This window comes from Adiantum capillus-veneris, chromosome 27, assembly GCF_014529385.1.
Source record: "Adiantum capillus-veneris isolate H3 chromosome 27, ASM1452938v2, whole genome shotgun sequence".
Lineage (NCBI taxonomy): Eukaryota > Viridiplantae > Streptophyta > Polypodiopsida > Polypodiales > Pteridaceae > Adiantum > Adiantum capillus-veneris.
This window is the reverse complement of record NC_140957.1, coordinates 138,190,641-138,203,397: the sequence shown is the minus strand read 5'-3', so window position 1 is coordinate 138,203,397 and position 12,757 is coordinate 138,190,641.

The following is a 12,757-nucleotide window of genomic DNA, read 5'->3' as shown; positions in this document are numbered from 1 at the left end:
TTGTCTGGCTTTCTTTCCATAAGTTCAATGTCTTGATGTCTTGTTCTCACAAAAGTGTGAGAAAAGTGCTTGAGTAATCTCGTTTCATAATATAATGTTCTAATATTCACTAATGTAAGGATATGGTTGAGATAGGCAAAGAGTTAAGCTGGAAGGGGAAACAACTTATTTATGAGATGGCAAGAGAGAGGTTGCTGGGAAATAATTTTGAGTTTGCCTATGGATTATTAGATATGTATGCCGTATCGGATTGAATTGCAAAAGCATAAGAAGTGCTTGACAATGTATCTTCATGGAATTCATTAATAGCAGGATAAGTCTCAACACGGACCACAAACATACCACTAAAGTAATGTTGTCCATAACGATTTGGGCTGAATCGCATGGCGGCTCCCTCAACAACCTTCCCAAGAAGAAGTGTCTGCAAAGAGCTTAACCTGGTTAGCTCATGGAGGAAACCTCGCGTTTTCAATGCAAAAGAGTCTCTAGCTATGCAAGGGGTTGTCTAATGGTTTCTATATCTAACCACTCAATCCTATTAATGGAATGGATTAGGTATGAGGAAGCTAATTCACTCACTCTCATCACTCAATCTCACTCTGAAGCAACAAACTAAGCTACAATTGATTGCATTTGTGAATCAAGCAAGCTAATCCTACTCTAATCAAGCAAAGAGGGAATGAATGAACATTCAACGCAAGTGTCAAATACTCATACACTCACCCACACTACTTAATCAAGAGAGCAATGCTAATCAATCAAGCAAATGGCAAGCGTGCACACACACACACACATCAATCACACAAGCACGAGGCATGCATTGCTCACACATAATCATTGTAAGAATGAAAGAGAATAAAGAGTAGGCATAACCCACTTCATTAATCACGAAAGATTACATTGCTTAAGCTATGGAAGCTTGAAGCAAGCTAACAATAGAGGAGAACTAGAGTTGGAGAGCTCTGTGAGAAAAGGACTAAGAAGCTTATAATTCCTAAAGAGTGCTCACTTATATACCTAGGTCAAAAGCTAGGACTAATAACTTAGGCTTTTCACATTTAGGCGGACATTCTTTTGAAAATAGGATAATTACAGGAAATGGGCCAAGATTTATATAGCTTGGAACTCTTATGAGTCCACATTCTCCTTAACATTACATTGGACTTTGGCTTAGGTTTCATCTTGCTCATCAATATTCCATTCGTAGCTCGTATATCCGATCGATGAGGTTGAGTGCTCGAATTGAAGATAGAGATGTTATATTCACAACGAAAAAATCCACATGTTGATTTGATTCCATTTGTACCCTTTTTGGAGAATAAGTAATAGTCGCCTGTTTTGGCAGTTTTATATGTTTAGACATGTAGAAATATTGTTTGTTTAGTCTTTCACCAAAGAATCTCCCCTGTATAATTCGTGTTTGTCTGCGGATATGGATTGAAAGTGTACGTCTGTGGAGAGGAAATCCCTTCGTGGCTAGATGGCTTGGTAGTCCTTTGGTGACAGTGTTGCTGTAACATGAAGATTAGAAAAGTGACAGGCAACAGTAGTCATGAAAAATCCGTTCAAAAGTTAATTCCTTCATGTGGTTAGTAAAGAAAGCTAATGTAAAACGGATGATAATTAGTCATGTATGGATGTCTACTTCTAGACCAAGCATACTACTTAATTCTTTCAGGTGGTTACTAAAGAAAGCTAATGTAAAACGGATGATAATTAGTCATGTATGGATGTCTTCTTCTAGACCAAGCAAAGTATGCACCATTGGTGTGTGTGTCCCTATTGAATTTCAAGCCATAGTATTGATGGAAATGGTGTTACTATGAGGCAGGTTGAAAGGTTAGTGGCAACCACTTGATGAAAAGAAATTCCTATACTACGACGACATCAAATTCTTGAATGCTTTGGATTGTGGGGTTCCCGTGGCTTTGGAGTGCTGATGGTGAGGTTGCACTCCTGGGAAGTCTTCTGAGAGTAAGGGATAGGTCAAGTGAGGCTCCTCCCTGTCTTAACTTGGTCATACCTTATAGATGGCTTCTTAATTTTTGAAAAAAAGAACAAAGAAATGAAAAAAATTGATGAAGGGAATCCATTGGGAGAAAAGTGCCTTTGTAAGGTGGAGCGGAAGTGAATGTTGACCTTTGCTCAAGATGAGTGCTCCAAACTGTGCTCAAGGTTCCTTTTACTTAGGGAAGGAAGAGCCTTCCGTTCTTTAATGAGAGAGTGCAAGTGACCACAAACAAAGTGGATGAACACTGTGAATGAAGGTACTGAGACTGAGAGATAGAGTGTAACATTTAATGGCCTAGTAACTTGTGTGTAGCGGAAAATAGCATGAACATAGTGAGCATTTCATTAGAATAGCTTCCTAATGAGAATTACAAGAGTGCTTGGGTGGAGAGAGCAACAAAAAGCATAACACCTAGTTAGATAGCATGAGCAATACTTCAAAAGAGAGAGAAATTAAGCGATTGACAACAATTGAGGACCGGATTTGCATGGAGCTGGTCCCCCCTCCAAAAGGCTTTGTATTATGGTTTTTCCCGTCAAGAGAGACATTTTACAATACAATTCTTTGTGTTCCTTCAATACTAGCTAGTGCAATGAAGATGGAAACTTCGTGCACTAAGCAAAACACTTATCAAACACAACATCAATTCCCTCACGGTCTCAGACCCAAGACCTCACACACCTTTGAAGATGGTGAGAGCTAGCGGGGTATGAGAGTAGATTGAGAGGAAGGAGTATTCTTACGAGAAAGATGTACATCTCCTCACATAATCACTCGTATTAACATAGCTTAGCTTAGTAATTAGCATGGTAGAGAAAATGAGCATACATTGAAGCTTGACTCTTGGTTGGATTTGCATCACAAAGCCAAGAGTTGTTGGTGTAGGCCTCCTTTCTCACAAGCTTGGAGTAGGTGGTAAGCTTTCCATTAAAGCTTGAGAAGGAGAGAGGGTCCTCTTTGCTTCACACATGAGATTGTGTGTGTGTGTGTGTGTGTGTGTGTGTGTGTGTGTGTGATAATGCCTTGCAAAAATCAGCCCCCTCTCTCTCTTGGTCGACCCCTCTTGCTATTTTTCTCTTGCTAGCATCCTCTTGGACCTCCCCAGGCTTAGCCAATGGTAATTAAGCAGCATAAGTGATAGCCTTTTGACATGTGTCCCCCTTTCCCCTTTTGTGAGAGCTTTAGGTAATTAATAAATGCAACTAAACTCTCATTGGACCCCTTTGCCTCCTGGCCAATAGGAATCAGGCAAGCCATTGGGCTGTTGAATGCTGATTGGACCCCTTGGGAGACTGTCCAATAGTCTTCTAGAGAGCTTAATTCTTGTTGGTTCTTTTATTAAGTGTTTTTAAATTGATTAAACTAGATTTACTCTAGCCTAATTCTCATCGGTCCACCTCCAAGGCCATCCAATAGGATTTGGGTACACCTTGTGGGCATCTGGGCTAGGGAGCTGACATGTGTCCCTCATTTCCTTTGTGTAAAGGGAGCTTGTGTGTGTGTGTGAGTTTCTCTCTCATCCCCTACTTGCAAGGCTCGCCCCCTCCTATGTAGGGATGGATGCAGACCTTTGGGGCACACACAAAGCATCCAATTTTCCTAATGTTTGACCTTTGGATACAACCTTTGAATTTTGGAACCTTAGCATTTTGGAAGTCTTAATGGGCTGAACCTTAGGGTCTTTTAAGCCCATTGGTGCACATAGCTCTTTTGCAGATGGCCCCCCCTTTGGATCCCTATTTTCCCTCCTTTGGATCCCTACTGTGGCCAGTCTGCTAGCTTAACCAATATTCTAGCTTTTTCTTCACTGGCACTTCCCCATATTAAATGATCAGTTTAACATGAGAAAATCATTTAGGAGAATTAGATATTGATTATTATGACATTACCTCTCTCTTGAAATCATAGTCGTCCTCGACTATGGGGTAGAGAAGATAAAGCATATTCATTAGTCCTTTTTCCTAGCGGGTAGAGGATCCCTATGTTACCCTACGACATCATTCCACAATGGAAGACTAGTCCATTTGGCGCTTGAGAGCCTGAGGATGCCGCAAACATGTCTGCACATTAGTCCTATCATCTTCCATAGTAGAGTGACAAGCTCTACTTGGTGTTCGGGGGACGTCGTCTCCGCAAACTTGATCTAAGCATGCATACTACTTCATTTTTGTGCACAATTAAAAAAAAAAGAGTCTTATAAGACAAAAAATTTGTTCATTTTTAACATTTATACATTTGCTTACTCTTGGGAAGCATTGTAAGCATTGACAAAGTTCAGGTTATCCTTTAATTGTATGCCTTGCATCCATCTAGCATCTTCAAAAGGAATTCTTAAACTTAATAAGATATCGTCGGATAGTCTTACTGCCTCTTAGTACCTTGACTTCATGTCGGAGAATGGACTCAGACTGCAGCACCTCTTCTTGGTCCTCGATCTCCGGTGGGTCTTCAGTAGTTGGTTCTTGAGGTGGCTCTCCTTTGTAAGGCTTTAATAGGCTCACATGGAAAGCATTGTGTATGAGCCAGTGATTAGGCAACTTGAGTTGATAGGCCATCTCATTGATTCGCCTAAGAATCTGGAAGGAACCATAATACCTTTTTGTTAACTTAGCATAGTACTTTTGGTGTCCCGTAGGATTCTTGCCTGTCGTGTGCCTTAATCGAGCCTTGGAAAATTTGAGTAAGACCCAATCCCAATCATTTTCTTTAAAGGCCTGGGCTCTTCTGTGCTTGTCAGCAGTAGCCTTTTGCCTTTGCTGTGAGATAGAGATAGCATACTTGATCTTTTGAAAATATTCTTGTAGGTCTCGGCTATACTCATCTGCAACAAAGATCTTCCCGTGTACCTTAAGTAGCAAGGGACTTTTTGATCTTCCCTCAATTACCTCAAAAGGTGCTTTTCCCGTGGAAGTATGCACAGTGTTATTGTAGGCATACCCCACTAAGGGTAAGTACTTCTCCCATTGAGATCTTTGATCTACTTCCGTTACATAGGCTTTTAGTAGATCGAGAGTTGTTAGGTTAGCTATTTCACTTTGGCCGTCCGTTTGCGGGTGACAGGCCGAAGAGAAGTTTAGCCTTGTTCCTAAATTCTCAAAGAGACCCTTCCAAAAATTATTGGTCATTCTAAGATCTCTATCCGACACTATGGACATTGGCAAGCCATCGTACTTGAATATTTGTGAAATGAAGAGGGTTGCCATTTGATGGGCTTTGATAGTCTTTTTGAGAGGTGTAAAATGAGCTTGTTTACTGAACCTGTCTACTATCCTCCATATTCCCGTATTCCCATGGATAGACTTAGGCAATCCAAAGATAAAATCCATGGATATCCTCTCCCATGGTGAATTAGGGATTGGCAAAGGTTGAAGCAATCCAAGTTGCTTCCCTCTATCAAACTTCGTCTTTTGGCATACCACACATTTAGAAACATACTCTTGTATGTTTGCTTTCATGGTAGGCCAATAGAAATATGTTTCAATGCCCTTTAGGGTAGATTGAATCCCTCTATGTCCTACATAAGGAGGAGCATGAGATTCATACATTACTTTCTCACGTAGTGAGCTAGTAACGCATAGTCTATTGCCATAGAGAAGATAACCATCTTGTAAAGTAAATGGTTCCTATTTCTTCCCTAGTGCAAGTGCTAAAACCAAATCGGGATCAATAGCATACTCATCTATCATAGAAGATACATCATTGTGAGTTGCTATGGAAACCGCATTCACTCTCGGCCGTCTTGAGAGTGCATCGACTACTTGATTATGCTTGCCAGCAATGTGAGCAATATGAAAATGAAATTGCGAAAGAAAATTTGCCCACCTCATTTGTTTGTCGGAGATCTTGGTCTGCGTCATGAAGTACTTAAGACTTTGGTGATCCATTCGCAGAATGAAAGGAGTCCCCAGTAAATAGTGCTTCCATGAGTCTAAGGCATGTAGAACTGCAAGGAGTTCCTTTTCATATATGCCTAGAGCTTGCTCAACAAGGTCGAGCCTTCGACTTTCATAGCCTATGGCGTGCCCTTCTTGAAGCAAAATAGCTCCAAGGCAATCACCCAAGCATCACATTGGACCTCAAATGGCTTTGAGAGATCCGGTAGTGTAAGCAGAGGTTGAGAGATAAGCTTTTCGAAAGCATTGTTCCCCTTGGCAGACCATGTGTACATTTTTCTTTGTTAGGTCATGTAATGGTCCTGCTATTAGTGAGAATTTTTCTATGAAGCGTCTATAGTATGCGCACATACCTATAAAGATTCTTAACTCACAAAGATTCCTTGGTTAAGGCCATCCTTTTCTTACCTCTAACTTTGATGGATCCATTTGGATGCCATTTTGAGAGATAATGTGACCTAAATACTAAATCTCTTGTAAGACAAATTCATTTTTCTTTCGATTAACATAAAGTTTATTCTCTCTTAGAACTTGAAATATTACCTGGAGGTGTCGCTTGTGTTCGTCTAATGAATTAGAGTAGATGATGATATCATCAAAGAACACTCCAATAAAGGTTCGGTGAGGCCTGAATAGCTTCTCCATCAAGCGGTTGAATGTGGTTGGTGCATCGGTCAAGCCAAAAGGCATGACAATGTATTCATAAAGACCAAACGTAGTGCGAAATGCGATCTTTATAATGTCTTGATCAACTATCCTTATTTGATGATAGCCACTTTTTAGGTCAATCCTACTGAAGTAGGTAGAGCCTTGTAGCTTATCAAATAGGTCTTCTACCCGTGGAACGGGAAACCTATTTTTGATAGTGATCCTATTTAGTGCTCTATAGTCGACAACATACGATATGTGCCGTCTTTCTTTTACACTAGTAGCACAGGAGAACAAAATGGAGATGAGCTAGGCCTAATCATGCCCTTCTCAACCAACTCATGCACTTGCCGCATAATCTCCTCTTGTTGAGCTTGAGAAACTCTATAAGGAGGTTTGTTAGGCGGTGAATTTCCTGGAAGAAGTTCAATTGCATGGTCATCATTGCCTTGTTTAGGAGGTAGCTCACAAGGGATGTCGTCAATAAAGACATCTTGAAACCCCTTGAGAAAATTGGATAACTCTAATTCCTTTTGATTGTGTATATTTTCTTTTGCTAAAACATTAGGTTCATTTTGAGAATCTTTAACAAAAATCATATACACGGAATAGAGCTCTTTATTGACTTGTTGAAAGCTTGTGTATGTACAATGGGTATAGTGTTACCCATTTCCTTAGCATCTATATACATACCTTTTTCCCTGAACTTAAAGGAGATTCTCCATTCAGGGAATTTAACATTGGCAGCCATGCGATCAAACCATGGTGCCCCTAGGATTACATCCTCATGCTTGAGAGGAGAGATAAAGAAGTCCTCTTTGTCCACATAGCTTTGGACATGGAGCCTCAATTTCCCGATTAAGGGAGTGACTGAAGCTTCTTGCCCCTTGAAAGCACCGTCTGCGGGTAGGACATCTCCCATCTCGTAGGCTTGTATGCCTAGCTTGGTGGCCAACTATATAGGTATGAAATTGTGAGTAGAACTGAGGTCAAAGAGAATAAAAGCATCGTGTTCTCTTACCTTTCCCCAAGCATGGCATAGAGGAGATCCTTTGTGGTGAGTTTCCTCCTCTTGGATTTCGACCAAGGTAGCTCTAGGAGGATCATGGCGATTGTTCTTTTGGGGACAAGCGTGGCACGCATGCCCTTGTTCGCCGCACTTGAAACACCGGTTATCCTTGCGATAACGCTCAAGCTCTTCAGGAGAGAGTTTATTTTTGCCTTTGTAAACTTCCTTCTTTTAGCTTTGTTGGAATTGCCCTTAGGAGACTTTTGGATATTGTCCTTCCCCTTCGGCTCATTGGAACCCTTGTTTTCAAGGGGCTTAGAATTCCTCTTAGCCCCTGTTTGGAAATTGATTCGAGAGGCCACCATAGTATGATGTATTACCGCCGATATGGTGCGTGGCCTTTGGGAATTGACATACTACGCCATTTCTTCAGTGAAGCCCGCGCAAAATTGCTGCTTTTGCTCTCTAAAATCCAACTTTTTGAAGACAGTGGCTTTGAGTTGTAGGTCCCAAAACTTGTCTACATATTTGTGGATGGATTCATAGGGAGAAAGCTTTAAGCTTCGCCATTCGGTAAGTACTTTGTCTTTGGTATCAGAGGCCAAAAACTGCTTCATAATGGAAGCTCTTAAAAAGCTTTCCATGTTCGTGGAGCTTCACCGTTGGCCCGTAGGCTAGACCACCATTGCTTGGCGGACTTTTGAAAGTGCATAGCTACATGGCGTAGCTTAGAGGACTCCATGAAGCCCTCATCTCCGAACGCCGCATTGAATTGTTGAATAACGGCCAAGACTTTGTTCGTAGCACCAAAGGTGCCATCGTAGATAAGGAAGAGATGATCTTCCCTCCCTCTTAGAATTTCTTGAGCTTGGACGACCTCTTCCACGCGGCATAGGATTTCGTATGGCCTCTTCTTTTTGATGGTTCAAAGGTTGCACCATCACTTTCATAAGAGGAAGAGGATGAAGAAGATGGAGAAGAGGGTGTCCTCTTTCTCGCCTTTTTCTTCTCTTGCTTTTTGTCATCCCTCTTTGAAGTATGGTGTGAATGGTCTTCTCCGTTTTGGAGGTGATGGAGAGCGTTTAGCCCGTTGTCTTCGTGGAGCCATCTCCGTCGAGGTGGCGGGAGACTCACTTCTTTCTCGTTCCTTCGGTGGAGGCTCTTGAATTCTCCTTTGAGAAGGAGATGCGTCATCAAGGAGCAAATTTCTGAGCCCTTCATAGGGATCCTCTTCTTCTTCCCGAATCGGAGAGAGACCTCTTTTGGAAGTCTCGCAAGGAGGCTTCATAGGTGCTCTCTCGTCATGGTGGGGAGCTTGGAGAATCCCATGAGCACAGAGCTGCCGTTGCACTTCACTTTGGAGGGATGGATTGCCCATGGCTTGTTGAAGCTTAGAAACGAGACAGTTAACAAGCATCGGGGCATCATTCGTAGCTTGCTCATTAGCAAAATCAAAGTTATCAACGTTAATTTCACTCTCTTTACTATTGTCAGCCATTCTAACTACTTTTTGGTGTGAACTTTTTAGGTGTACTTTGGCACTTCAAGCCCTAGTTGCTACTCCTCTTTACCCCTTTAGAAAAAGCACTTAAGCTACTGTACTCGTGGCTCGAATACCATTAATTGCAAGGAATAGAAGAGAGGGTCGTTCAACACCAAAACAACACCGGCTCCTGTCAAGCTTCTAATAGCTCAATAATGATTAAGCCGTAGGCAAGCCCCGTAGGACTCCACTATTAAGACCATAGCTCTCGACGGTGATGCCCCGTTAACTACACAAAGGCAGTCGCACTGCAAGGCTGAAAAATCCCTATTCTACTTATTCACATACAATTAATAGTACCAACCATTTATAGCTAGCTTGAGGACCTCCCTTCTTGAACAAGAAAAGAGAAACCTTGTGCTATGATACCAATGTAACATTTAATGGCCCAGTAACTTGTGTGTAGAGGAAAATAGCATGAACATAGTGAGCATTTCATTAGAATAGCTTCCTAATGAGAATTACAAGAGTGCTTGGGTGGAGAGAGCAACAAAAAGCATAACACGTAGTTAGATAGCATGAACAATACTTCAAAAGAGAGAGAAATTAAGCTATTGACAACAATTGAGGACCGGATTTGCATGGAGCTGGTCCCCCCTCCAAAAGGCTTTGTATTATGGTTTCTCCCATCAAGAGAGACATTTTACAATACAATTCTTTGTGTTCCTTCAATACTAGCTAGTGCAATGAAGATGGAAACTTCATGCACTAAGCTAAACACTTATCAAACACAACATCAATTCCCTCATGGTCTCAGACCCAAGACCTCACACACCTTCGAAGATGGTGAGAGCTAGTGGGGTATGAGAGTAGATTGAGAGGAAGAAGGAGTATTCTTACGAGAAAGATGTACATCTCCTCACATAATCACTCATATTAGCATAGCTTAGCTTAGTAATTAGCATGATAGAAAAGATGAGCATTCATTGAAGCTTGGCTCTTGGTTGGATTTGCATCACAAAACCAAGAGTTGTTGGTGTAGGCCTCCCTTCTCACAAGCTTGGAGTAGGTGGTAAGCTTTCCATTAAAGCTTGAGAAGGAGAGAGAGTCTTCTTTGCTTCACACATGAGATTGTGTGAGTGTGTTTGTGATAATGCCTTGCAAAAATTAGGCCCCCCTCTCTCTCTTGGTCGACCCCTCTTACTAGCATCCTATTGGACCTCCCCAAGCTTAGCCAATGGTAATTAAGCAGCATAAGTGATAGCCTTTTGACATGTGTCTCCCTTTCCCCTTATGTGAGAGCTTTAGGTAATTAATAAATGCAACTAAATTCTCATTGGATCCCTTTGCCTCCCCTTATGTGAGAGCTTTAGGTAATTAATAAATGCAACTAAACTCTCATTGGACCCCTTTGCCTCCTAGCCAATAGGAATCAGGCAAGCCATTGGGCTGTTGAATGCTCATTGGACCCCCTGGGATACTCTCCAATAGTCTTCTAGAGAGCTTAACTCTTATTGGTTCTTTTATTAAGTGTTCTTAAATTAATTAAACTAGATTTACTCTAGCCTAATTCTCATTGGTCCACCTCCAAGGCCATCCAATAGGATTTAGGTACACCTTGTGGGCATCTGGGCTAGGGAGCTGACATGTGTCCCTCATTTCCTTTGTGTAAAGGGAGCTTGTGTGTGTGTGTGTGTGTGTGTGTGTGTGTGTGTGTGTGTGAGTGAGTTTCTCTCTCATCCCCTACTTGCAAGGCTCGCCCCCTCCTATGTAGGGATGGATGAAGACTTTTGGGGCTCACACAAAGCATCCAATTTCATAATGTTTGACCTTTGGACACAACCTTTGAATTTTGGAACCTTAGCATTTTGGAAGTCTTAATGGGATAAACCTTAGGGTCTTTTAAGCCCATTGGTGCACATAGCTCTTTTGCAGGTGGCCCCCCCTTTGGATCCCTATTTTCCCTCCTTTGGATCCCTACTGTGGCCGGTCTGCTAACTTAACCAATATTCTAGCTTTTTCTCCCCTGGCAGTTCCCCATATTAAATGATCAGTTAAAATCATTTAGGAGAATTAGATATTGATTATTATGACATAGAGAGAGAAGAATACGACACCAGAATGTTGTCAAAACCCTCCTCCGAAGGCCCCACTCTCTATGGCGAGAGCGGTCTACTATCGATTGCACAAATCTCTACAATGCTAGGACTTGCCGACGATGTCGACGACGATGAGACAGGCTGAAATGTGAAAATGCTAAGGGCTGAAATCTGCAAATCTTTATCTGCTGAATTCTAACTAGCGACGATGACGCGCTGAAAACGCAGATGCTGAAATCTGCGTTTTCCAGGCTGAATCTACAAACTACAATGAATCTAACCGTGCGACGAGGATCTGCTACGAGAAGGTGAGGTCTACGAGGTTTAGGACTTCTACTACGGGTTCTAACTGCTGAAAACTGAAAACGTTGTTCCTTCTTGATGCCTTGTCGTGATGGAACTGCAAAACGCGAAGGGCTGACTTGCAACCAAAAACGCTAGGGCTAAATTCTGCTATCTGCGTGGGAAAACTGCTAACGCTAGGGCTGATTTGCTATTGTTGTGGAATCTGCTAGTGCAAACTACTAACGCTAGGGCTAATCTGTCCTCTGTTGTTGCCAGGCTGCTGCAGATGAAAAAACGCTGGCTGATCTAGGTTCTTGATGGAAAACGCTAGCCTTGCTGCTGTGTTGCAAAAACGCTAAGCCTTGCTTTCTAAAATTGCCCTACCTAGTTCTCAACAATAGTCACTTAAAAATAATAATTGAAATCTGGCTAAAATAGAGAAAATAGGTCTATACACTGTAAAAATGCTCCTGATGGGTTCTGACTGGAAATCTGATGGTCAAGTTGTGTGCAACCAGAGGATATGCATCTATTCTAAGTGTCTGGACATGCACGGTCTGCGAACAGACTCAAAAAGTGCCAGATCACTTCCTAAGCTAACTGAACTGAACCCTTGTCATGAAGTAGCCTGTCCACGTACACATAGGGTTAGATATGCACATAACATCCACTCCTTTTCAAAGTGAGGTACTGGTACCAAACTATATGGCGTCGAAGGAGATCGCCAATAACATTAGGAATCTTGGAAAGGACTCTTCGCCGGCCCACTATGATGTGAGGGTCATGCGATACTTGAACTTCATAAAGGTCTACAATGCCTTCTTCTTTGGGCCGCGCCTAAAGCGGCACAAAGTCATCTTCAATGCTTCCACTTCGTCTATAGTCACGCCTCTACCTTCTTCAAGAATCTCCGAGGCTGAAAATTCCTTAAACCACTTCCAACACAAAAACATGAACATACCCATTCCATGTAAAGTGACTGGAAAAATATTATTCCTTCGAAAAGACTGTGCATGCAATGTAGATGAACATATAGACGGAGTGCCAAACCGTTCATCAACCACACGCAAACAATGGGGTCGAATCGTGACTTTTTGATCTAAATCTATCAACTGTGGCAAAACACAATGGAAATGCCTATGCTTGATGCTCAATCCTTCTTGTGCTCTTTCGGATACTGTGTCATGCCAACAAAGAGACATGGAATGTAAATTCCTTGAATGCAAACATTTCATCTTTTCATGAACCATCTGCATACATCCGTGCTCATTCATGAGTGAATCGTGTTCATCGTACAATATGGCTTGCCTTTGGAAAGGGATCACATAC